Below are 25569 nucleotides of genomic sequence, written 5' to 3'. Positions count from 1 at the left end.
TTACGCAGATCAAGAAGAGTAAAGGTCCCTGAACAGAAGAAGAACCCTGCGGTACTCCACTGATGCCGTTGACCCATGATATACCTCCATTGTTCCTTTCCACACGGATGATCCAACCACTGAAGGAGTTTCTCCTCTTATTCCTGCCGGGTGATCCATTCAGCTTCTTAATCAGCCTCTCTTGCGGCGTAGTGTCAAATGCTTTCTGGCAGTCCAAATGCAAATTAATCCACTTTTTTTTCTTCTAAAAAATAGCTCATTCTCTCTTACAAATCTAAGAGATTCGTTACTCATGGCCTTCTTTTCCCCCCTGAATCTGTTTTGTCTCAAGTAATTTGTACTCTGCAGGGCCATCCATTCCTTTTCTGTAGCTCAACGGATCTCCCGTTCTCCTTTCTTATAGGTTATAGGTATGACATTTGTCCTTTGGTCTTTCCATAGCGACGTTTTCAACCGTATTCCATGTAGTATATTGACTGATGACTCAAGTGTCTTTCGGGGTTTAGTGACTCCGTGGTGGGGACTAGGCGTGTTCCATATTAGTGCTGCCGTGGAGCTCTTGGCTATGTCTACAGCTTGTGTTTCTGTTCTAAATTCTGCCCTACCGCTCTCCACCATCTCCCTTTACCCTTCTGTCTTTCCCCTTGTGTAATTATCTGTACACTGTGTGTGTGTGTGTGTGTGTGTGTGTGTGTGTGTGTGTATTCCGTCAATTCTCTCTCTTCATCTCCCCGATCGTAAAAACTTACACAATTGGGTTACTATGATATTTATAACGTCAACCAACCAATACACGGCGTTTAAAACGTCGCAGAGCATCGAAAATGTACGTACACTTTTCTTTTGAGATGTACTCGTCACAGCCCATTTTTATTTTCAAACCTTCAAACGTCCAAGGGAGTGAGGCAGACCGCAAAGTTTTCTAGGTATCTTACGTGTCCCGACAGTGATAGCGGATCTGTGGTCACACGAAAGAGTTTAACTAGGCTATCGTCGGTGTCCTGCACACAAATATACTAATACTGATCGAAACGCAATGACCTGAGAACACGCACATTAGTGCAAGAGAAAGTAGGATAAATTTTCACTGACTCTTTTTCACGAGGAAAAAAAAAATAAAAGAACAGTACAGTGGACTGTAACAGTAAAGTTTAAGCGGTTAGAAGTGAGTGGGTTTGGAACGCAGCGGCCGACTGATAGACGTTAAAACCGGTGCGGAAGCTTTTTGAATTTAGATAATTTCGATACATTATGTGTATTGTCTGTCCGTATCCATCATGTAGGGAGAGAGATAGATATATATATACCTTCAAAAGATATCTTAAATACACACGATTTTAAGCCGTAGCGTGAAACTTCAGCTGGATATAGTAGATAGCGACAAGTCCCGCATTCGGAAATAGACCACACCTGGGGTATGGCAACACGCACGGCTCTATCCTCCTCCCTCCCTCCCACCAACCCTCGGACGCTCTCGTTGATTCAGACCTCGATTTCAGTAAGTTTGGACTTGGCAGGGTTACTGCTGTTGTTGTTGGCGATGCCAGATCTCCGGCTACCACGGTACACCCTCACACTGATGGCCCGACCTCAGCTCGGCCCAGAGGAGGAGGGAAGGTATTAAACAGTCCAACAGTTATGCATTGGGTTGGTAACAGGATTGAAATAATATCACGTGTATGGGCAAATAGCTGTCAAACGGCGGAGTATATATATATATATATATATATATATATATATATATATATATATATATATATATATATAGGGGAGACAGAATATTTCCCACGTATTCCCTGCGTGTCGTAGAAGGCGACTAAAAGGGGAGGGAGTAGGGTTGGTGGAAATCCTCCCCTCCCATTTTGATTTTTCCAGAAAAAGGAACAGAGAAGGGGGCCAAGTGAGGATATTCCCTCTAAGACTCAGTCCTATGTATCTTTACGCTACCTCGCTAACGCGGGATATGGCGAATATATATATATATATATATATATATATATATATATATATATATATATATATATATATATATATATATATATATATATATATAGTAAAGGGGCTGGGGGTTATTAGAGCACACCCCGGTAAATAACGAAGCATCTTTGAATACCATCATTTGTTCCTGCACATTATACACATATACACTGAGTATCACTTAATTGCACCCTACAATCACCCGGAGACAGCAGTGGAGAGCAGCCCTCATACCACTTGACATACTCTCATCCCCTCCATCCTCACTCTGGCCTATACTGGTAGCATGGAGCGTGTCCTACCTCCTCTCCCTCACTCGTCCTGCTTTGTGTACCACCTTCTCGCAAGAGACGCCAAGCGTCTCCAACAACATGAGAGCATCGAGACCCGTCCCTCCACTATTGTCCTCCTCCAGGGTTCTTTACACATCATTTACTTTACAGTTGCATCTCCTTACACACACACACACACACACACACACACACACACAGACACACACACACACACACACACACACACACACACACACACACACACACACACATACAGACACATACACACACACACACACACACACACACACACACACAGACACACACACACACACACACACACACACACGACTCGTAAGCAACGCCTCTCTATTGATTGGTTGTTTATTTAGACTACATGCTTATCAGCTGCTAGGGTTATTAGGGTCGTTAACCTCAAGGTATAATCATCCGTCGAATGACCTTGAACGGCCTTCGTCGGGTGTTCTATATACCTGTTAAAGTCCGTGCGCCCTCACCCTGTATGTGTGGCCCACTGGCTCGTATGAAGGTGGAAGCTGGCATTCATTTTTCAGTGATGACTTTGGTGAGGAAGTGTTTGATGAAGGGAAAGACTTTCTTCTCTCTCTCTCTCTCTCTCTCTCTCTCTCTCTCTCTCTCTCTCTCTCTCTCTCTCTCTCTCTCTCTCTCTCTCTCTCTCTCTCTCCCGAATGCCAGCCCTCGTAAAATATATCGAGACTGATGTAAGATGTTGAATATACATATATATTTTTCTGAAATTTCAGTTGCATGAATATTGCTCCTCTCCATCTAGTAGATATTGTGTGACAGGTTGTTTAGACTGGGAAAAATATCTTTGTGGATAAAACATGTGGGTTAGAGAGATACTAAGTGCAGAAAAAAAACACATTCATCATGTTGATGTGTCTATTGACTATGAACAAGAAGTCGAACCTATTGCTGGTAGAACGCCGTATGATTCGCCCATACGTTCGTAGCGCGTACACAGGCATGCACGTACACAGGCACGCACGTACACGGGCATGCACGTACACAGGCACGCACTTACACGGGCATGCACGTACACAGGCACGCACGTACACGGGCATGCACGTACACAGGCACGCACTTACACGGGCATGCACGTACAAGGCACGCACGTACACGGGCATGTACATATACGGTCACGCACGTACATGGGCATGTACGTGTGATAGTTCTATACACTGATCACTTATTTTCGGCAGACTTTGTTCATTATGGTCGTTAAAAGACGATCTCAGGCCGGGAAAAGCCTTTAGTGAAGTACAGGCCATAGACCAGACTGAACTACCTCGTGGCAGATTCGCGAAGCACACAAAGACCAAGGAATGGAACGTGTTGGACCGTGGCCAGAGACTGAAGGACGATGTGGTCCACATGTCATCAGACCTTCATACCACCAGAACACTGGCTGTTTCGTACCTTGTACACCAGATCGACTTCCAGCATCAGATAGACGTGTTCAAAGACTGTGTGTGTGTGTGATGAAAGTCTCAGACCTGTGCGGACCGGACCAGAGGCCAGAGGCGAAATGAAAGGCTTAAGAAGATGAGACGTCTGAGTGATCATATGGGAAGTGTTGTTGATGTGTTGAAGCTCCGACGCTGCCCACAGAGATCCAGGCTTGGAATCCCCCGCCTTCTTGAGTGTCACTGATGATCAAATGAAATGGAACTAAAAGGCTTAAGTACTTAGAGAGGAGAAAGCGAGATTTTGCAAAAAAATCTGTAGAAGATTTTGGGGGATGAGGAACTCTCCAAAGAAAACATATACACAAAATTTTGAAGACAATACGAAATCATTAAAGAAAATGAGAAAAAAATAAACCGTGACAGTTTCACAAAATCAATGACGGAAAATTTAGAAAAGAAAAAAAAAACCTAACGAATCAACACTCGAGATTACTGCACGACACACGAACTACCCTAAGGGTAATTGCCACACTGATCACGCTGAGGCTAGAGATCCCCCCCCCCCCACCTCCCTCCCTCCCACAAACCCACCAGCTTTGTTTACAGGCGGGCGAGGAAACGGTATGAACAGAGAGGAAGTGCGAGCGCCACCCTAACTGTCGACATGTTGAGGGGAGGTTAGCCTTTCGCGCGTCACACACCCTCCCCCCACAAGAGACCGAGGCACAGCAACAGGGTCTTCTGCTAGAAGACCACCAATTACCTTCAACAACACTGTTTATACATCGTGACCTCTTTGCCTGGGGGGATAAACGTACGAGAAGCGAGGGCAGGTGGTCTTCAAGCCAATGGCCTTGGACATGGTAGTTAAGGGGATAATGACCCTAGATGAGATGATCCTCATTTATTCAGATGGTGGTTCGAGGTAACAAGGAACTGACGCACAAGGGGTCAGTGGTACGTGTCCAGGCTAAATTAGGACGAATCGTGTATCATGAAGGATGGGAATACATTACACTTCTGAGATTAACGTCTTTCAAGGTTGAGGGGATGAGGTGTGAGGTAGGGGGTGTGGGGAAGAGATGATGTGAGGTAGATGTGTGGCGAGGGCATGGAAAGGAAGCGTGTGTGATGTAGGGGTTGGGGGGAAGTGGCTGTAAGGTAAGGGTGTGACGTGTGAGTTAGTTAGGGGCGTGGATTAGTGTCGTGCGTGGGTTGGTTGGCGGGCGTGGGTTTGTGCTGGGTGTGTGTTGGTGGTGGGTGGGTGAGTATACACCAATCGTGGGTGTACAGACTATGAGGCGCAGGTCGGAGGGAGGAGGTAGATGGTGAGGCAGAGGGAGGCCTAACATCACCCACCAACCCACCCGCCCACCCTGGCAGGTACACAACTCAGCCCACTCAGCCCAGCCATGGCAACCACCTCCGCCAACGCCGCTGACGGGGGAGCTCCCTCCGGCCAAGACCATTCACTTCGATGTTTTATCTTATCTCTCTTTATCCCGTTTCTCTTCACGAGCGGGGGGGGCGGCGGGCGGCGTCGGCGAGAGGGAAGATGGGAGGGTTAGTGTACGTGTGTGTGTGTCGTGGTCCACTGCTGGGCCGGGGACTGTGTGAGGGAGGGAAGGAGGGTGGGAGAGCAAGCAGCGTGGCGGTGCGGCGCACATGTAGCGCTCGTCCTCCAAACAACGCTGTTCCCGGCGGCTGATGAAGGCATCCTGACACACCCCCACCCTTACCCAGCCAGCCAGCCAGCCAGCCAACCTCACCTTCCCTCCCTCGTCACCCTCACACCACACACACACACACACACACACACACACACACACACACACGTAATTAAGACGGCTCACTTACGGTGTCAGGTTCGAGGCCACATGATTTTCTCACCTTGAAAGATAGAAGAGTAAGGGGTGAATTGATCACGTTATTCTTTCCCCTAATCGGTTGAATACTGTAAATGATGAGAGATGAAAGAGCAACCAGAGACGAATATGTAAAATTAAGCAAAAGAAATGTATTTACAATATGTAAATGACAGTATAGAAATAAATGGATAAATGGAAGGAGCAAAGTAATGAAATAGCGACTGATAATTGATGAGAATGATAACAGAATATAACTGTATGAAGAGTTCTCTGATAGAAGAGAGGATTCGAGAGGTGTGGGGTTCCACGGGTGTAAAAGTCCACCTCCCTCCCCCGCTACGTGAAGATAAATCATCAGTCACCATAACACACAGACTAACACAGTCAGGTACGCTGTCTGTGCCCTGCTGGGAGGGACACATCACATGTGTATTACTCTGCTACAAGGCAGAGTTGGTATGAGGTCGTCAGTGTGAGACGCATGGTGAAGAAGACAAGTGTATATTGGTCAGTATATTGCCTGAAGACAAGTGTATATTGGTCAGTGTATCGCCTGAAGGCAAGTGTATATTGATCAGTATATTGCTTGAAGACAAGTGTATAAGTCATTGCCTGAAGGCAAGTGTATTTTGATCAGTTTATTGCCTGAAGACAATTGTATATTGGTCAGTTTACTGCCTGAAGACAAGTGTATATTGATCAGTACATTGCCTGAAAACATATGTATATTGGTCAATATACTGCCTGAAGACAAATGTATATTGGTCAGCATATTGTCTGAAGACAAATGTATATTGGTCAGTATATTGGCTGAAGACAAATGTATATTGGTCAGTATATTGCCTGAAGACAGATGTATATTGGTCAATATATTGGCTGAAGACAAACGTATATTGGTCAGTATATTGCCTGAAGACAAATGTATATTGGTCAGTATATTGGCTGAAGCCAAATGTATATTGGTCAGTATATTGCCTGAAGACAAATGTATATTGGTCAATATACTGCCTGAAGACAAATGTATATTGGTCATTATATTGCCTGAAGACAAATGTATATTGGTCATTATATTGCCTGAAGACAAATGTATATTGGTCAGTATATGGACGATGAGATGTTTATGGTTGATATACACGACGTACGGTAGACACACAAGCGTTTGATCTCCCTACTCAAAGGGTCGGTCACACACAACTGCTGGAGAGAGTCGGGACGAATGAAACACGATAAGTTCCCAAGTGCACTTTCGTGTAATGATCACATCGTCAGGGGAGAGAGATACAAGAATGAGATAGAAGACGTAGAACAGTCAGTTTCTATATAAAGAAGAGACGGAGCTAAGACGCCTTGGGTCAACAAGTGTACACACACACACACACACACACACACACACACACAGAGCATCACCCGTTTTCTTATTTTTCTTCGTTTTTCTGCACCACAAGACATTCGGGTTATGTGTCCCCCGTCGTTGGAACGAAAGAAGCTCCGTTAAGCCCCACGACGCAGCACTGGCTGGTAATGTCTGTGTAGAAACACGTGACGCGCCTGGGTACTCAGGTTAGACCTGAGGCGAGTGGGAGACATGCCCCCTCTCCCACGGCTCCACGGTGGCCCCAACCTTGCTCCGAGAGACGGAGGTGTATATGTGTGGGTGGGTGCCCCAACCTTGCTCTGAGACAGACGGAGGTGTGTGTGTGTGGGTGGGTGCCCCAACCTTGCTCTGAGACAGACGGAGGTGTATATGTGTGGGTGGGTGCCCCAACCTTGCTCTGAGACAGACGGAGGTGTGGGTGTGTGGATGGGTGCCCCAGCCTTGCTCTGAGAGAGACGGAGGTGTATGTGTGTATGTGTGGGTGCCCCAACCTTGCTCTGAGACAGACGGAGGTGTGTGTGTGTGGGTGGGTGCCCCAACCTTCCTCTGAGAGACGGAGGTGTATGTGTGTGGGTGGGTGCCCCAGCCTTGCTCTGAGACAGACGGAGGTGTATGTGTGTATGTGTGGGTGGGTGCCCCAACCTTGCTCTGAGACAGACGGAGGTGTGGGTGTGTGGGTGGGTGCCCCAACCTTGCTCTGAAACAAACGGAGGTGTGGGTGTGTGGATGGGTGCCCCAGCCTTGCTCTGAGACAGACGGAGGTGTGTGTGTGGGTGAGTAGATGTGGGTGTGTGTGTGTGTGTGTGGTAGAGGACTATCTCTCAGGCAACACCTTCATCAACACCTCCTCCTCATACCAGCAGTATCTGTGGCTCATCCTCAAGCAAGGTACTCTACCTCCTCGTTCAGGTGGAGGCCCCTGCCAACAGTACCCCTTCCTGCTCTTCCCCACTCGCCCACCTATCCCTCCCCCCACCCTGTTCTGCTTCGCGTCCCTTCCTCCCTTCCCCAACACACACACACACACACACACACACACACACTCGAGGACGACGGGTACAACACGTCGTGTCGTTGATGCTCAGAAACGAACGAGGTCGTCGACATCACTGTCGTTCCGTCCAGTAATTGGTCGTTCCGTCCAGTAATTGGTCGTGAGTCATTACCCTCCCATGATCACTGTTAGGTCATCTTTGATCGGCGATTATCTTCCGTCGTCATTTTTTTAAGTAGTCTGTCTTTAAGAGGCACTAACCCAAGGTTGTCGTACACGTTCGTCCTGTGAAAGAACGTTGTCCGTGCGACCATGTGGTGGGTGACCGGGGTGTGGGCGACCTTGACCACCCCCTTCCCCTCACTTCCCCCCCCTAAGCAATTCGTTCTAACCTCCACGTCATATGAGACAGTCACACTGTTGGGATAGTAGAATGATTATGAAAAGAAGTCCCAATTTTCATGAAATCCCAAGCTCAGGGATTGTGATAAACGAGATTCGATTTGATAAGATAAGATCTGTGACAATTTCTGTTGCCACGCTCGAGTGATAATGGCTCAGTGCGTCATGAAAACAAATATGACGCAGTTGACTCTCCAGCTAGGAATGGGATGCGTGATCGCTGTGAGGAACTCTCACTCTTCATAATGAAGTAGGTCATATGTATACTCTGTATACTATACTTGATCGCCGTTTACCGCGTTCGCGACAATGCGCCAGGAAGGCCGCGTCTGCTCACATCCATTCTCTAGCTGTCATGTGTAATGCATCGAAACCACAGCTCCCTATCCACATCCAGGCCCCACAGACCTATCCATGGTTTACCCCGGACGCTTCACATGCCCTAGTTCGGTCTGTTGACAGCAAGTTGATCCTAGTATGCAACATCGTTCCAGCTCGCTCTATCCAGTGCACGCGTTTCACCCTCCTGCATGTTTAGGCCCCGATCGCTCAAATTTTTTTTCACTCTATCCGTCCACCTCCAACCTGGTCTCCCGCTTCTCCTTGTCCCCTCCATTTCTGACACTTATGTATCCTCTTTGTCAACCTTTCCACACTCATTCTCTCCATATGTCCAAACCATTTCAACACACCCTCTTCTGCTCTCTCAACCACACACTTTTTATTGTCACACATCTCTCTTATCCTGTCATTGCTTACTCGATCAAACCACCTCACACCACATATTGTCACCACCCTCCTCCGCACAACACCCTCAATAGCTCCTGCTTTGCATCCACATAATATTGCTGGAACTACTATACCTTCAAACTTCCTCAGTAAGCCCTTCCAGATTATGTTCTCTCTTTCTACACATTCTTCAGTGCCTCAAGAACCTTCGCCCCCTCACCCACCTTATGACCCACTTCCACTTCCATGGTTCCGTTGGCTACCATGTCCACTCCCGGGTATCTAAAGCACTCCACTTATTCCAAGTTTTCTCCACTCAGACTCACACACTAACCATTTCCCGCGTCAGCGAGGTAGCATCAAGAACAGATGACTGAGCCTTAGAGGGGATAATCCTCTCTTGGCTCCCTTCCCTGTTCCTTCTTTTGGAAACATAGAACAGTAGGGGAGGGTTTCCATCCCTCTGCTCCCAGGCTCCATTTAGTTGCCTTCCACGACATGCCTTACATTGCTCCATCCATATGTATGTTAAAAAGCCACGGTGACATCACACAGCCCTGCCTCACACCTACATATATGTGGAAACATTCGCTCATCTCTCCATACATTCTTGCACATGCATTTGCTCCTCCAAAGAAAGCTTTTACGCCATCCAACAGTTGTCCCCCTGTAACCATATATCCTTCACACATTCCATAAAGCATTCCACTCGACTCTGTCATACGCTTTCTCCAGAGCCACAAAAGCTGCTTACAGCCTTGTATTTATCATTAGATACATTGATACAGTCATTCTCACCACAAAAATCTGAGCCAAACATCCCCTCCCTTTCCTAAAACTCCCTTGCCCTTCATCTATTCTGCATTCCGTCACTTCTATCAATGCCCAATCAACACTTGTATACACTTTTCCTTGTATACGTAACAGACTTATTCCCATGTAATTGCCACTTATATCCTTAACACTTTTTCCTCTGAATAAAAGAACAATAATAGCTCATACCCAATCCTTAGGCACAACCTTTTGTTCCCATGTTAAATTACATATCAAATACATCCACTCTGTCACACTTTCTCTTCCATACTTTAACATCTCAGCTGTAATCCCATCCACAAAAGGTGCCTTTCCTACCTTCGACCTCATTATTGCCCTGTTAACATCCCTTCCATCTATAAGCCTCTGAACTTGTATCCTTTTCCTTCTCTCCTTCATAGCCATACATGTAACAATTGCTGCCTCACCTTATCCCACATTCATCAGTTCTTCACAATACTCTTTCCATCTTCTTTTCACTTCCACCTTTTGATTCAGCAACCCCCTTTCCTTACTTCTCACAATTACGTTTCCGTTCTTACATCCAATATTCAATTTTCTTCCAAAATCTTCATCTGTTATTTCGTCGCTTTCCTTCATCATGTTCTTAACATTCCACTAAAACATCATAGATTCTCCCCTCCTACCTCGCTCAAACTTCCATTGGTACATACCTTTCGATCTACCATATGTCCTATCTTTTTTCGTCTTTTCTACAACATTTCTAATCTAATCCGTCCACCATGTATTTCCACTTTTCTCCACTGTGCCGAATTCTTCAATTTCAATGTCATTTTCAATGGTTTATTCCCTGATAGAGGAATGGGATCCTAGTACTGTCACAAGGTGCCCCTGTGCTGAATTCTATCTTATAATCTTACACCAGACATTCAATAACTGGGCATTTATTTTTTACGAGTTTTTTGTCCGTTTTAGAATGTTTGTGTTTTCAATTGTATAACTTTAACGTAATGTAAGCAATTTAGTTAATTTCCTTTTTCTTTTAATCAGAATTCCTAAGTTCACTCAGGGGGGAGTCGCTATTGTTATTGTTTTGAGGGCATCAGGTGCGCGAATCCCTGACGATCGTGAGAACATCCAGTGCGCTGAGGAAAGTGTGCGCCACGGGGAAAAAACAGCCTTTGCGGCTTGTATAATGCGTGAAATGAACGCTAGGGGTGTCATCTAGGTCACTGCAGAGTGTGTTATACAGATCAGTATTCATGTATCATAAATGGCCTTTAGATGCTATCTCTTCCTGTGGAGTAAGAAGCACCCCGCCACAGCCAGAAATAGACCACTGTGTTGCGTACGCGAGCTGGCGTCAACAGCCGTGGGCGTACATACCTGCGACGCATACACTGACCTAGACCACTTATTCCGTCTTGCTCAAGTTGTCGAAAAAATTTTCGATGTTGTTTAAACCGATATTCTATTTCGCGTAAAAAAAAAAAAAAAAAAACTGCGATAAGTGAGTTTTCATCGATATTTTCTTTCGCGTAAAAAAAACTGCGATAAGTGAGTGGGCGATCAGGCTCATCAGAAAACTTTAATGAGTGGTTAATGCGTTATTACCAAGTGATTTAATTAGGGATGGTCCGGCTGCCACCTGCTCTGTACACGACTTTTGCGGACGATATACAGTAAAACGTGACGAAAGAAAAGTGAAACTGACTATCCTCGCTCTACTTTGCTCAGGAATTTTATGATTTTATCATAAAATTTCTGAGCAATATAGTGAGGATAGTCAGTTTAACTCTTCTCTTTTTTTTAACGTAACAATATTTCATGTACCCGAGTGAGGGAACCTGTCCATGTCTCAGTCTATTGAGGAAGTTGTGTCGAGTCGAGATACTGATCGAGTGAGAGAAGAAGGAACAAAATCGAAGGATGTGGATGAATGCAGTGTTGAGTCGTCAGCGTATGAGTGCATTGGTTTTATTTGTGGAGAAGAGGAAGTCGTTGAAAGAAGGGAGGAAAAGTGATGGAGAAAGGGGGGGGGGGGGGGAGAGGCTGATCTATCAACAACCACAGAGATAGATCGGCCGGAGAGGAAGCTAGATATGACGGAGCAAAGTGAGGGAGGGAAGCCAAAAGAGGGGGAGCTTAGAGATGAGACCCCGGTGCCACATTCTGTCCAAAAGCCTTTGATTTGACAAGGGCAACTACGCACGACTCCCCAAATTCTTTCAGGGATGATTACCAGACATTAGTAAGATAGGAAACAACATCACCAGTGCATCTCGCCTTACGGAAGCCATACTGGTGATCAGAGAGAAAGACTGTGATTTTCGAGGTGTTGAAGGATATGGGAGGTGAGGAGGGATTCAAAGACTCTGGAAATGGTAGATGTTAAAGCAACAGGACGAGAGTTAGAGGGGTTCAGGGCGGTCACCCTTCTTGCGGATGGGGTGTACCAACGCACACTTCGAAGGGAAGGGGAAAGTTGTGGTTTTTAGACAGAAATGGAATAGACGAGCAAGCACAGGTGCAAGTTCAGAGACAACATTCTTCAGTACACGGGGATGGGTGCCATCAGGACCAATAAGCTTTGCTTAGGTCCAGAATAAAAGATGCGCTTTTTCTGGCTCGTCTTGTAGGGAGCCAAGTCAGAGAATTGTCCTGGAAATGCTCTCTCTCTCTGCTCTGGCGAATGTCAAAAGGGGCTTTACGTTGTCTAGATTCAGTAGTCACACCAGATGGACGACTTGGATTAGACCATTTTGGCTCTGGTTGATTGCTCTGACGATGCCAAGAGGCGACAGTTCGTGTTGTTAGAAGAAGCCCTCTATTCAGCTAGACACAACGAGGGATCTGATGATGATTTAAGTGCAGCAGTTGGAGGAAGGATGTGAGGATCCATTTCCATAAGGATCGTAAACACTGCAACACGCAAACGTGTGGCGAATGTAGAGGGCAAGGAAATTTTTCGAAATATTGTACGAGGAAAATCGTGTAACTACTATGACCTCCCATCCTTCCACCCCCCTCCCTCTCTCTACACAAAGAGGTGGAGACATGTCGACACACACACACACACACACACACACACACACACACACACACACACACACACACTACACCAGACCTGCACATATGATATTGGTATGTGGTCGTGACTTGGGCAACCTACAGCGAGGGTCGGGCCTCGCTCCAACGGACGCGTAGCTCTCGTGTCTCTTCCATATTTCATTATTTTGTTCAGGTGATCAACTTGTGTTGGAACAGTGTGTGTGTGTGTGTGTGTGTGTGTGTGTGTGTGTGGCGCGGGTAGCCCCGTATCTGATTGGTGGTCGTGGTTGGGTACGTCGGTGATTGATGGTCGTGGTTGAGTACGTCAGTGATTGATGGTCGTGGTTGGATACGTCAGTGATTGGTGGTTGTAATTGGGTACGTCAGTGATTGGTGGTCGTGGTTGGGTACGTCAGTGATTGGTGGTCGTGGTTGGATACGTCAGTGATTGGTGGTCGTGGTTGGATACGTCAGTGATTGGTGGTTGTAATTGGGTACGTCAGTGATTGGTGGTCGTGGTTGGGTACGTCAGTGATTGGTGGTCGTGGTTGAGTACGTCAGTGATTGGTGGTCGTGGTTGGGTACGTCAGTGGTTGGTGGTCGTGGTTGGATACGTCAGTGATTGGTGATTGTAATTGGGTACGTCAGTAATTGGTGGTCGTGGTTGAGTACGTCAGTGAATGGTGGTCGTGGTTGGGTACGTCAGTGATTGGTGGTCGTGGTTGAGTACGTCAGTGAATGGTGGTCGTGGTTGGGTACGTCGATGGAGATTACAGTTTGATCAGGGTTGTGGACCCGCGATCCGGGTTGTTTACATCACGCTCACGGAAACAGAAAACGGAAGCACCATCGGATTACACGACATCCAAAATATAAAGAAAAAATATTACTTATGCTACTCCTTATACTGTTAATGATAATAATAATAATAATAATAATAATAATAATAATAATAATGATAATGATAATAATACTAATAATAATAACAATAATGATAATGATAATAATAATAATTGTTTTTATCGTACTTAATCGCCGTCTCCCGCTTCAGCGAGGTAGCGCAAGGAAACAGACTAGGAGTGGCCCAACCCACCCACATACACATGTATAATAATGATAAAAATGATGATAATAATGATAACACCAACTGATTCTTGACCTTAGAATCAGAGCTGATTAGGACCCGTGTCCCATCCAGACCCCTTCCACAGCACTGAGCCCTCACTCTTACGTCTCAGTGCCTCATACACCACACTACCACACTCCAGTACCCACCCGTATCCCACTACCACACTCCAGTACCCACCCACACCACACTACCACACTCCAGTACCCACCCACACCACACTACCACACTCCAGTACCCACCCACACCACACTACCACACTCCAGTACCCACCCACACCACACTACCACACTCCAGTACCCACCCACACCACACTACCACACTCCAGTACCCACCCACACCACACTACCACACTCAAGCACCCACCCACACCACACTACCACACTCCAGTACCCACCCACACCTTACGGAAACCAGATATCAGTTGGCTACGTGTGTTCTACGAGACATCGTCTCCCGAAACATGAACCACACCAGACCACAAAGCCGAGCTCGTCATCTACAACAGGAACAAACACAGCAAACCAGCAAACTCATCGTGAGCGAGCAGCCGTTACAAGGGAAAAACAAAGACACATAAAAGAAGATCCCTGCGTCGTTCATGGCTTCGCAATATCCACAAGGAGACTCGTGGTCTCCTATGCCAACATACATGACCTACGTTTTGGAAGCACAACTTGTCCACTATCAAGACGACTCACCTTATATGACACCAAGAAACACAACATTGCCATACACGAGAGACGACTGTTCCGTCTTCAAGTATACTACACCGTGAACGAGACACAGAGACACCTGTACATTTACGCAGTCGAAGCAAATAATCATCAAATAACAACAAGAAGTTTAATGACAGTCAGAACGCATGGGACATCAAGTTTAATGACAGTCAGAACACATGGGACATCAAGTTTAATGACAGTCAGAACACATGGGACATGTCAGGATATTATAAATACTAGCCCCAGCATTACGTTACAACCAATGTTATATGCACGCGCCTGCTGGTATTATATTATCATCCAGCCTCACAACCCCCCAAGGTCCCCGCGATCCTTCCCACCTGATCCCACCGACCTCTCCAAACACGCTCCTGAAGATGATGTCGATGGATTCAACTCGATACTTTGATCGTGGGAAAAGGGATCCTAACCTAACCTTTCCCCAAACTGTGGATGAGGAGATATATAAGACACCTTGAAAGAGATCAGAAATCCTCTAACGAAAAAACAAAAGAAGAAAGATGATGGGAGGGGAGTGAGGCATGTTATGATGATGGTCAGGGACGAAGAAGAAGAAGAAAAAATTGGTGGAGGAGGGAAGCAAGATGCTGTAGTGGCATTCCTGGGGTGATGTAATGGTTAGGGGAGAGGGAGAGAGAGAGAGAGAGAGAGAGAGAGAGAGAGAGAGAGAGAGAGAGAGAGAGAGAGAGAGAGAGAGAGAGAGAGAGAAATTGGTGGAGGAGGGAAGCAAGATGCTGTAGTGGCATTCCTGGGGGTGATGTAATGGTTAGGGGAGAGAGAGAGAGAGAGAGAGAGAGAGAGAGAGAGAGAGAGAGAGAGAGAGAGAGAGAGAGAGAGAGAGAGAGAGAGAGAGAAATTGGTGGAGGAGGGAAGCAAGATGCTGTAGTGGCATTCCTGGGGGTGATGTAATGGTTAGGGGTGAGAGAGAGAGAGAGAGAGAGAGAGAGAGAGAGAGAGAGAGAGAGAGAGAGAGAGAGAGAGAGAGAGAGAGAGAGAGAGAGAAATTGGTGGAGGAGGGAAGCAAGATGCTGTAGTGGCATTCCTGGGGGTGATGTAATGGTTAGGAGAGAGAGAGAGAGAGAGAGAGAGAGAGAGAGAGAGAGAGAGAGAGAGAGAGAGAGAGAGAGAGAGAGAGAAGGGTCAGAGAGACACTTGATTATTGGTGGATTTCGACCGTTGCTGGAATGGCATGGCTGGCGCGGGTGTGGTAAGGCCCTCTGTATTCCAAGAGGGGAGGGCGAGGGAGATGGTGGATCGCCTGCTGTAGTAGAAGGGGGGGAGTGACCCACATACACATCCACCCATCTGACCGAGAAAATACATTGAATTATTCGTGTGGTGAAGGTCAGGTCCTTCTCTGCCATGGGATCGATAATGAAACTACGCAGCTTGCCCACACCTGACATTTTCGGGTGGCAGGTGAAGCGAAGGAAGAGTTACGCGTCTCGTACGGAGCCAGTTAGGTGTTTACGTAACTTGATCACGGACGGTACGACACAACAGTACGGCACGACGGTACGACCCTTGAACACGGACGGTACGACACAACAGTACGGCACGACGGTACGACCCTTGAACACGACGGTACGACACAACATTACGGCACGATGGTACGAGTCTTGATCACGACGGTACGACCCTTGAACACGACGGTACGACACAACAGTACGGCACGATGGTACGACCCTTGAACACGGACGGTACGACACAACAGTACGGCACGATGGTACGAGTCTTGATCACGACGGTACGACCCTTGAACACGACGGTACGACACAACAGTACCGCACGATGGTACGACCCTTCGACACGACGGCACGACCCTTGAGTACGACGGTATGAGCTTTGAACACGACGGTACGAGCCTTGAACACGACGGCACGACCCTTGAGTACGACGGTATGAGCTTTGAACACGACGGTACGATCCTTGAACACGACGGTACGAGCCTTGATCACGACGGTACGACCCTTGATCACGACGGTACGACCCTTGAACACGACAGTACGAGCCTTGATCACGACGGCACGACCCTTGAGTACGACGGTATGAGCTTTGAACTCGACGGTACGATCCTTGAACACGACGGTACGAGCCTTGATCACGACGGTACGATCCTTCATCACGACGGCACGACCCTTGAGTACGACGGTATGAGCTTTGAACTCGACGGTACGAGCCTTGAACACAATAGTACGGGCCTTGATCACGACGGTACGACCCTTGAACGCGACGGGACGAGCCTAGATCACGACGGTACGATTGAACACGACGGTACGATCCTTGATCACGACGGCACGACCCTTGAGTACGACGGTATGAGCTTTGAACGCGACGGTACGAGCCTAGATCACGACGGTACGACCCTTGAACACGAAGATACGACCCTTGAACACGACGGTACGACCCTTGAACACGAAGATACGACCCTTGACGATACTACCTTGGAAGGGTTGTACCTACGTGCTCTCCATGATCGTACCGTCGCGTCGTTCTCTCGAGGATCGTACCGTCGGCCTGAAAGCGGTCGTACCGTCGTGTTCAACAGGTTTCGCCTATGTTCATTCAGTTACAGTGGAACTTTTATGCATCTCCAAGAGCGTCTGGTCAGGTTTGAGAGGTTCTGACACATTAGGATCTCTTGTGGATGTACCGTAAGCTAAACCTGTTGAACACGACGGTACGACCGCTTTCAGGACGACGGTTGTGACGCTATTCGTACTGGAAAAAGAATGGACGTGTTGACGTGTCGTCGTTCGCACTGGGAAACAAAAAAGTCGTGGCTCCGTTCATACTAGAAAAAATGCAAATAAAATCCTTCCGCTGTTCATACTAAGGAAACAGTGGTCATTTCTCCGTTCACACTGGGAAAAGAACACTCATGTGGTTCGCTTTTGGGTAAACTGGAGTTCGTTTACACTGGGGAAAAGAATGGCCCTGTCATCATTAGCCTTAGCCCAGTATATACAGCGGACATGATATATCGGTGTAAATTAGGTCACGTTGGCGATCATACTGAGGGAAAAAGATACACAATTCTGGCGGACGGCGGCTATTGGTCAGTGAGGTTTTGGCGCGGTTTGCGACCGTGGAGGAGGGAGTAAGCGAACGCTGTGGCGCAGCCAATAGCCTCCAAGACGCTATTGGCTGGGACACCACTGGCTAGCGCAACCACTGACCAGAGCACCATTAAGCTACGACACCACTGGCCAGAACACTACTGTTCAGGACACCATTGGCCGTAATACCAGGCCAAAGACACTATTGGCCAGGACACCAGGCCATGAGACCACTGGCCAGAACACCAGGCCATGACACCACTGGCCAGAACACCAGGCCATGACACCACTGGCCAGAACACTAAGCCATAACACCACTGGCCAGAATACCAGGCCATATCACTGGCCATAACAACAGGCCATGACACCACTGGCCATAACAACAGGCCATGACACCACTGGCCAGAACATCATGCCATGACAACACTAGCCAGGAAACCAGGCCATGTCACCACTGGCCAGAATACCAGGCCATGATTCCACTGGCCAAAACACCAGGCCATGAGACTGCTGACCAGAACACCAGGCCATGACACCACTAGCAGGAATACCAGGCCATAACACCGCTAGCCAGAACACCAAGCCATGATGCCACTGGCCAGGACATCAGGCCATGAGACCACTATCCAGAACACCAGGCCATGACACCACTAGCCAGAACACCAGGCCATGTCACCAGTGGCCAGAACACCAGGCCATGATTCCAGTGGCCAGAACACCAGGCCATGATTCCACTGGCCATGACACCACTGGCCAGAACACCTGGCCATGATACCACTAGCCAGAACGCCAAGCCGTATCATCAATGGCCATGATACCACTGGCCAGAACACCAGGCCATGACACCTTTAGCAAGAACACCGAGTCATGAGACCACTGGCCAGAACACCAGGCTATAATAACTCTGTCCAGAATACCAGGTCATGACACCACTGGCCAGAACACTAAGCTATAACACCGCTGGCCAGAACGCTAAGCTATAACACTATTGGCCAGAATATCAGGCCATGATACCACTGGCCAAAACACGCGGCCATGACACCACAGGCCAGAACACCAAGCCATGACACTACTGGCCAGAACACCAGGTTGTGATGAAATTAGCCAGAACACTAGGCCATGATACCACTGGCTAGAACACCAGGCTATGATACCACATGACGTCATAGGACACCAGGCCATGGAAACAGTGGCCAGAACACTGAGATATGATACCACATGACGTCATAGGACACCAGGCCATGGAAACACTGGCCAGACCACTGAGATATGATACCACATGACGTCATAGGACGCCAGGCCATAAAACACTGGCCAGGACACTGAGATATGATACCATTGGCAAGAACACCAGGCCATGACACCGCTAGCCAGAGGACCAGACCAAAACACTGCTGGCCAGCACACCAGGCCATGAAACCGCCAGACAGATCACCAGGTGATGATACCACTGGCCAGAACACCAGCCATGACACCACTGGCCAGAACATTAGGCCATGAAACCACTGGCCAGAACACCAGTCCATGACACCTCTAGCCAAAATATCAGGCAATGAGAACACTGGCCAGAACCCCAGGCCATGACACTACTGGCCAGACCACCAAACCATTACACCACCAGCCAGAACACCAGGCCATGACACCACCGGCCAGAACACCAGGCCATGACACACTGGCCAGAACACCAAGCCATGACACCTCTTGCCAGAACACCACGCCATGAAACCACTGGCCAGAACACCAGTCCATGACACCTCTGGCTAAAATATCAGGTCATGAGAACACTGGCCAGAACACCAGGCCACGATATTACTGGCCATAACACCAGGCCCTGACACCACTGGCCAGACCACCAAACCATTACACCACCAGCCAGAACACCAAGCCATGACACCACCAGCCATAACACCAGGCAATGGCACCACTGGCCAGAACACAAGGTCATGATGCTACTGGCCACAACACCAGGCCATGACACCACTGGCCAGAACACCAAACCATGACACCACTGGCCAGGACACTACTGGCCAGAACACCAGACCATGATACAACTGACCAGAACACCAGGCCATGACACCACTGTCAGAACACCAGGCTATGATACTACTGGTCAGAACATCAGAGCATGACACCACCAGCCAGGACACCACTGGTCAGAACACCAGGCCATGACACCATCAGCCAGATCAGGCCATGATGCCACTAGCCAGAACACCAGGCCATGACACCACTGGCTAGGACACCAGACCATGATACCACTGGCCAGGACACCAGGCCATGATACCACTGGCCAGGACACCAGGGCATGATAACACTGGTCAGATCACTAGGCTTTGGCACCACTGGCCAGAACACCAATGCATGACACCACTGGCTAGAACGCAAGACCATGACACCACTAGCCCAGGACACCAGGCCATGATACTACTGGCCAGAACACCAGGCTATGATACCACCAGCCAGGACAGCAGGCCATGATACCACTGGCCAGAACACTAGACCTTGACACAGCTGACCAGAATACTAGGGCTTGATAACACTGGCCAGGATACCAGGCTATGACACCACTGGCCAGAACACCAGGCCATGACACCACTGGCCAGAACACCAGGCATTGATACTACGGGTCAGAACACCAGGTCATGATACCACTGGCCAGAACATCAGAGCATGACACCACCAGCCAGAACATAAGGTCATGATGCCACTAGCCAGAACACCAATCCATAACACTCCTGGATAGGACACCAGGCCATGGTACCACTGGCCAGAACACTAAGGCATGATAACACTGGTCAGAACACTAGGCCATGGCACCATTGGCCAGAGCACCAGTGCATGACACCACTGGCCAGAAAACCAGGCCATGACACCACTAGCCCGGAACACCAGGCCATGATACCACTGTCCAGAACACCAGGCCATGACACCACTGGCCAGAACACCAGGCCATGACACCACTGGCCAGAACACCAGGCCATGACACCAATGGCCAGAACACCAGGGCATGATACTACTGGCCAGAACATCATGGCATTATACCACTGGCCGGAGCAATAGGCCATGACACAACTGGAGAGAGCACCAGGACATGACTTCACTGGCCAGAACACCAGGCCATGATACCACTGGCCAGAACACCAGGATATGCCACCACTGGCCAGGACACCAGGGCATGACATCGCTTGCCAAAACGCCAGGCTATAATACCACTGGCCAGAACACCAAGTCATGCCAAAACTGGCCAGAACAACAGGCAATGACATCACTGGCCAGCAAACCAGGCCATGACACCAATGGCCAGAACACCAGGGCATGATACCACTGGCCAGAGCACTAGGCCATGACACAACTGGATAGAACACCAGGACATGACTTCACTGGCCAGAACACTAGGCCATGATGCCACTGGCCAGAACACCAAATCACGACAACACTGACCAGAAAACTAGGGCATAGCACCACTTGCCAGAACACCAGGTCATGACACAACTGGACAGAACAACAGGCCATGACACCACTGGCCAGAACATCAGGCTCTGACACCGTTGGCCAGAACACCAGTCCATGACACCGCTGGCCAGAACACCAGGCCATGATATAACTGGCCAGCATACCAGAAAATGACTCCACCCGACAGAACTCTAGTCCATGACACCACTAGCCAGAATACCAGGCCATGACACCACTGATCAGAACACCGGACCATGATACCACTGACCAGAACACTGGACCATGACACCACCGGCCAGACCACCAGGCCATGACATCCTAGCCAGAACACCAGGCCATGACACTGCTGGCCCGAACACAAGGCCATGACACCATTGGCCAGAACAACAGGCCATGACACCACTGGCCAGAACACCATGCCTTGACATCACTTGCGAGAACACTATGCCATGACACCACTGGCCAGAACACCAGACCATGTTACGACTGGCTAAAGCACCAGGCCAGCACACCATGCCATGACACCACTTGCGAGAACACCAGGCCATGACATCACTGGCCAGAACACAGGGCCATGATACCATTGACCAGAGCACCAGGCCATGACACCACTGGACACAACACCAGGCCATGACACCACTAGCCAGAACACCAGGCCATGACAGCACTGGCTAGAACACCAGGTTATGTCACCGCTGGCCAGAACACCACGCTATGACACCACTTGTGAGAACACCAGGCCATGACACCACTGACTAGAGCACCAGGCTGCGACACCACTGGCCAGAACACCATGCTATGACACCACTTGTGAGAACACCAGGCCATGACACCACTTGTGAGAACACCAGGCCATGACACCACTGGCCAGACTAGGCCGTGACACCACTGACTGGAACACCAGGCTATGACATCACTGGCCGGAACACCATGCTATGACACCACTTGTGAGAACACCAGGCCATGACGCCACTGGCCAGAACACCAGGCCATGATACCACTGGCTTAGGGAACACTGGCGGATAACCAAATGGAAGATAAGAACATGAAATATATACATACGTTAATGAAAACGGCTATGATATTATACTACCATTACTGTTACTACGAATATCATAATGACAATAATGATGAAAAGTAATGATAATAATAATGATAATAATGATAATAATAATAATAATAATAATAATAATAATAATGATAATAATGATAATAATAATAATGATGATAATAATAATAATGATAATAATAATAATAATAATAATAATAGTAATAATAATAATAATAATGATAATAATAATAATAATAATAATAATAATAATAATAATAGCAGTAGTGAGGGAAAAGAAGAAGGAAATTGAAAATAGAATGATACTGATAGTAGTAGTAGTATTAGTAATATCAGTAGTAGTAGTAGTAGTAGTAGTAGTAGTGGTGGTGGTAACAGAAGTATCATTAGTGTTAACGATAGGTTGCTGTTCACCGTGTCATTCAGTTCCACAATAACCATCGGGGTTGGCCATGTCTAGTTACTGTGTTGTGTGTACCGGGGAAGAGGAGGAGGAGGAGGAGTGTGTACAGGGTGGTAGGAGGAGGAGGAGGAGTGTGTACTGGGTGGTAGGAGGAGGAGGAGGAGTGTGTACTGGGTGGTAGGAGGAGGAGGAGGAGTGTGTACAGGGTGGTAGGAGGAGGAGTGTGTGTACAGGGGTAGGAGGAGGAGGAGTGTGTACAGGGTGGTAGGAGGAGGAGGAGTGTATACAGGGTGGTAGGAGGAGGAGGAGTGTATACAGGGGTGGGAGGAGGAGGAGGAGGAGTGTGTACAGGGTGGTAGGAGGAGGAGGAGTGTGTACAGGGGTGGGAGGAGGAGGCGTTGCTGCTGGTCCCCTCATTGTACAGACTCCAGTATTGTCAGACAGCCAGCCAGTCAGTCGTGACCCATAGTGTGTGTGTGTCTGGAACCGAAAGACATTTGTAACCTGTTCAGTTAATAGTTACCTGGAACTACACACACACACACACACACACACACACACACACACACACACACACACACGAGAGAGAGTGAGCTCCCACGGTGCACTGGATAGTGTCGCGACCTTACCAATCTACGAGGCAGGGGTTCGATTTCCCGGACAGGGCAGCAGCCGAAGTCACACCCAACCTACCCAGCCGTTTCTCTCTTCCTTTGGGGCTGGCCGATAAAAGATTCAGACACGGTGTATATATATATATATATATATATATATATATATATATATATATATATATATATATATATATATATATGTCACTTTGTGACGAGACAACACCCTCTCGTTCGTCCCTCCAGCTCAATGTATACTTGGGTTCAGTTCCTATCATACGCCACCTCTGAACCTCCCTTCCACCCACTGGGGAAAAAACACCCCTTCCTCTCGTCGGCCGTGAGAACTGGGTAAAAAAAAAAAAGAAAAGGGTGGGTATATTGAGCGAGGCTTTGTAGAAATTCACCTTAAAGTATGAGATAATATATATCGTCTTCTTTACGTCTGTCTGTGTGTCTCTCTTTCTCTTTCTTTCTCTCTCTCTCTCTGGTGGACGGAGTGGTTCCAAGTGGAGCGGGGCGGACAGACACACTCTCGCCTGACGAAGGCACCCCAAGTGCCTCTCACTCCCGCCCGGCGCAGACTGTGAGACTTAACTGACACCACCAGTGGGTGAGAGCGCGCCCCGCTCCGCCCCCCCCCTCCCTCCCCCCGGACACTGACCGCCCTGTGAGAGAGAGAGAGAGAGAGAGAGAGAGAGAGAGAGAGAGAGAGAGAGAGAGAGAGAGAGAGAGAGAGGCAGGCGCGCACCTCTGGCAGCGACCACGTACAGGCTCACGTGAGAGATGCACCACACACTGCTGCCACGGGACGCCCTCCCCTCTCAGTGATGGCCGGTCACACACGTACACACACTCACTCACACACTCACCCAGTCTAGCTTGTTGCCAGCCGCTGGGGGGCTCCTCTCCCTTCCTCACTCCCTACCACCATAGACCATCTTGTCACCTCTCCAGCCCACAACGCTTCCCGTCTCTGTAGCTATGTCTCCTTCCCGACGCCGCTTAAAAAAAAAAAAAAAATGAATCTAGCGACCATTATCTCTCTCTCACAGCCCAGATGATAAGGTTTAGAGACTCAAATGGAGGCAGGGACTATCAGATCGCCTCGTGGATATGGAAGTGTTAGGTCGCTCGTCACGTTAATTCGCTAGCTATGAACATCGCCAGCTTTCAACACCACCACCAGGGCCGATGTTCGCGTCATGACATAAACATGAGTAATCTGGCAAACCCAGGTGAATTTTAGGAGCTGGCGCTCAAATGCTAGGTTAGTAGTGTCTAGGCTATGAGCTAGGGTGTGTGTGTGTGTGTGTGTGTGTGTGTGTGTGTGTGTGCATACACATAAGAGGGAAGGCATAACACACGCGCACACACACACTGCTTCTCCACCCTTAACTCCTACTGACACATACAACCTACAACTCCCCTACAACAGACCCCGAAACGTAATACACTCTCCAATAAAAGCCTTGGCCTCAATGGACAACCTCAGTATATACTAATATCTCTAACCTATCCCGGCCGCACAACAAAATCCCACACATGTAGAAACTTACCAGCGTAATACATATCCTGACACCCTCCATAACCCCCTCACTCCATATCCCAGCTTCCCTTCCTCCCTTCATCCCAGCTTCCCTTCCTTCCTTCATCCCAGCTTCCCTTCCTTCCTTCATCCCAGCTTCCCTTCCTCACCTTCATCCCAGCTTCCCTTCCTCCCTTCATCCCACCTTCCCTTCCTCCCACATTCCCTTCCTCCCTTCATCCCACCTTCCCTTCCTCCCTTCATCCCACCTTCCCTTCCTCACCTTCATCCCACCTTCCCTTCCTCCCTTCATCCCACCTTCCCTTCCTCCCTTCATCCCACCTTCCCTTCCTCCCTTCCTCCCACCTTCCCTTCCTCCCTTCATCCCACCTTCCCTTCCTCCCTTCATCCCACCTTCCCTTCCTCCCTTCCTCCCACCTTCCCTTCCTCCCTTCCTCCCACCTTCCCTTCCTCCCTTCATCCCACCTTCCCTTCCTCCCTTCATCCCACCTTCCCTTCCTCCCTTCATCCCACGTCAGAGTTCATCATCAATATCCCAAGTTCATCAGGGAACTGATTTTACAACAGGAGTGACCAGACCACCTCACTCTCCCCCGATCCAACACCACTACATTCGCAGACAATTCCTTTACCACAGTAAACATAAAGTACAACAGATTC

General features: G+C 48.4%; 1 protein-coding gene across 2 annotated transcripts in view; it reads right to left on the bottom strand.

Annotated features, from left to right (window-relative positions):
• The window catches only part of LOC139756112 (facilitated trehalose transporter Tret1-2 homolog), a 54499-nt gene extending 30531 nt beyond the window's left edge, over positions 1-23968 (bottom strand). Inside the window, exon 1 of one of the 2 annotated variants that reach the window (XM_071675190.1) lies at positions 23768-23968. The gene's annotated coding sequence lies outside the window, so the exon portion shown is untranslated. Of the gene's footprint in view, positions 1-5593; positions 5658-23767 lie in introns of those variants that run through there. The other variant, XM_071675189.1, reaches the window with a different exon arrangement.
• Between the last annotated feature and the right edge of the window lie 1601 nt (positions 23969-25569).

The sequence above is a fragment of the Panulirus ornatus genome, chromosome 20, assembly GCF_036320965.1.
Source record: "Panulirus ornatus isolate Po-2019 chromosome 20, ASM3632096v1, whole genome shotgun sequence".
Lineage (NCBI taxonomy): Eukaryota > Metazoa > Arthropoda > Malacostraca > Decapoda > Palinuridae > Panulirus > Panulirus ornatus.
The sequence above is the reverse complement of the archived record's forward strand: the minus strand, read 5'-3'. Positions and strand labels throughout refer to the sequence as shown.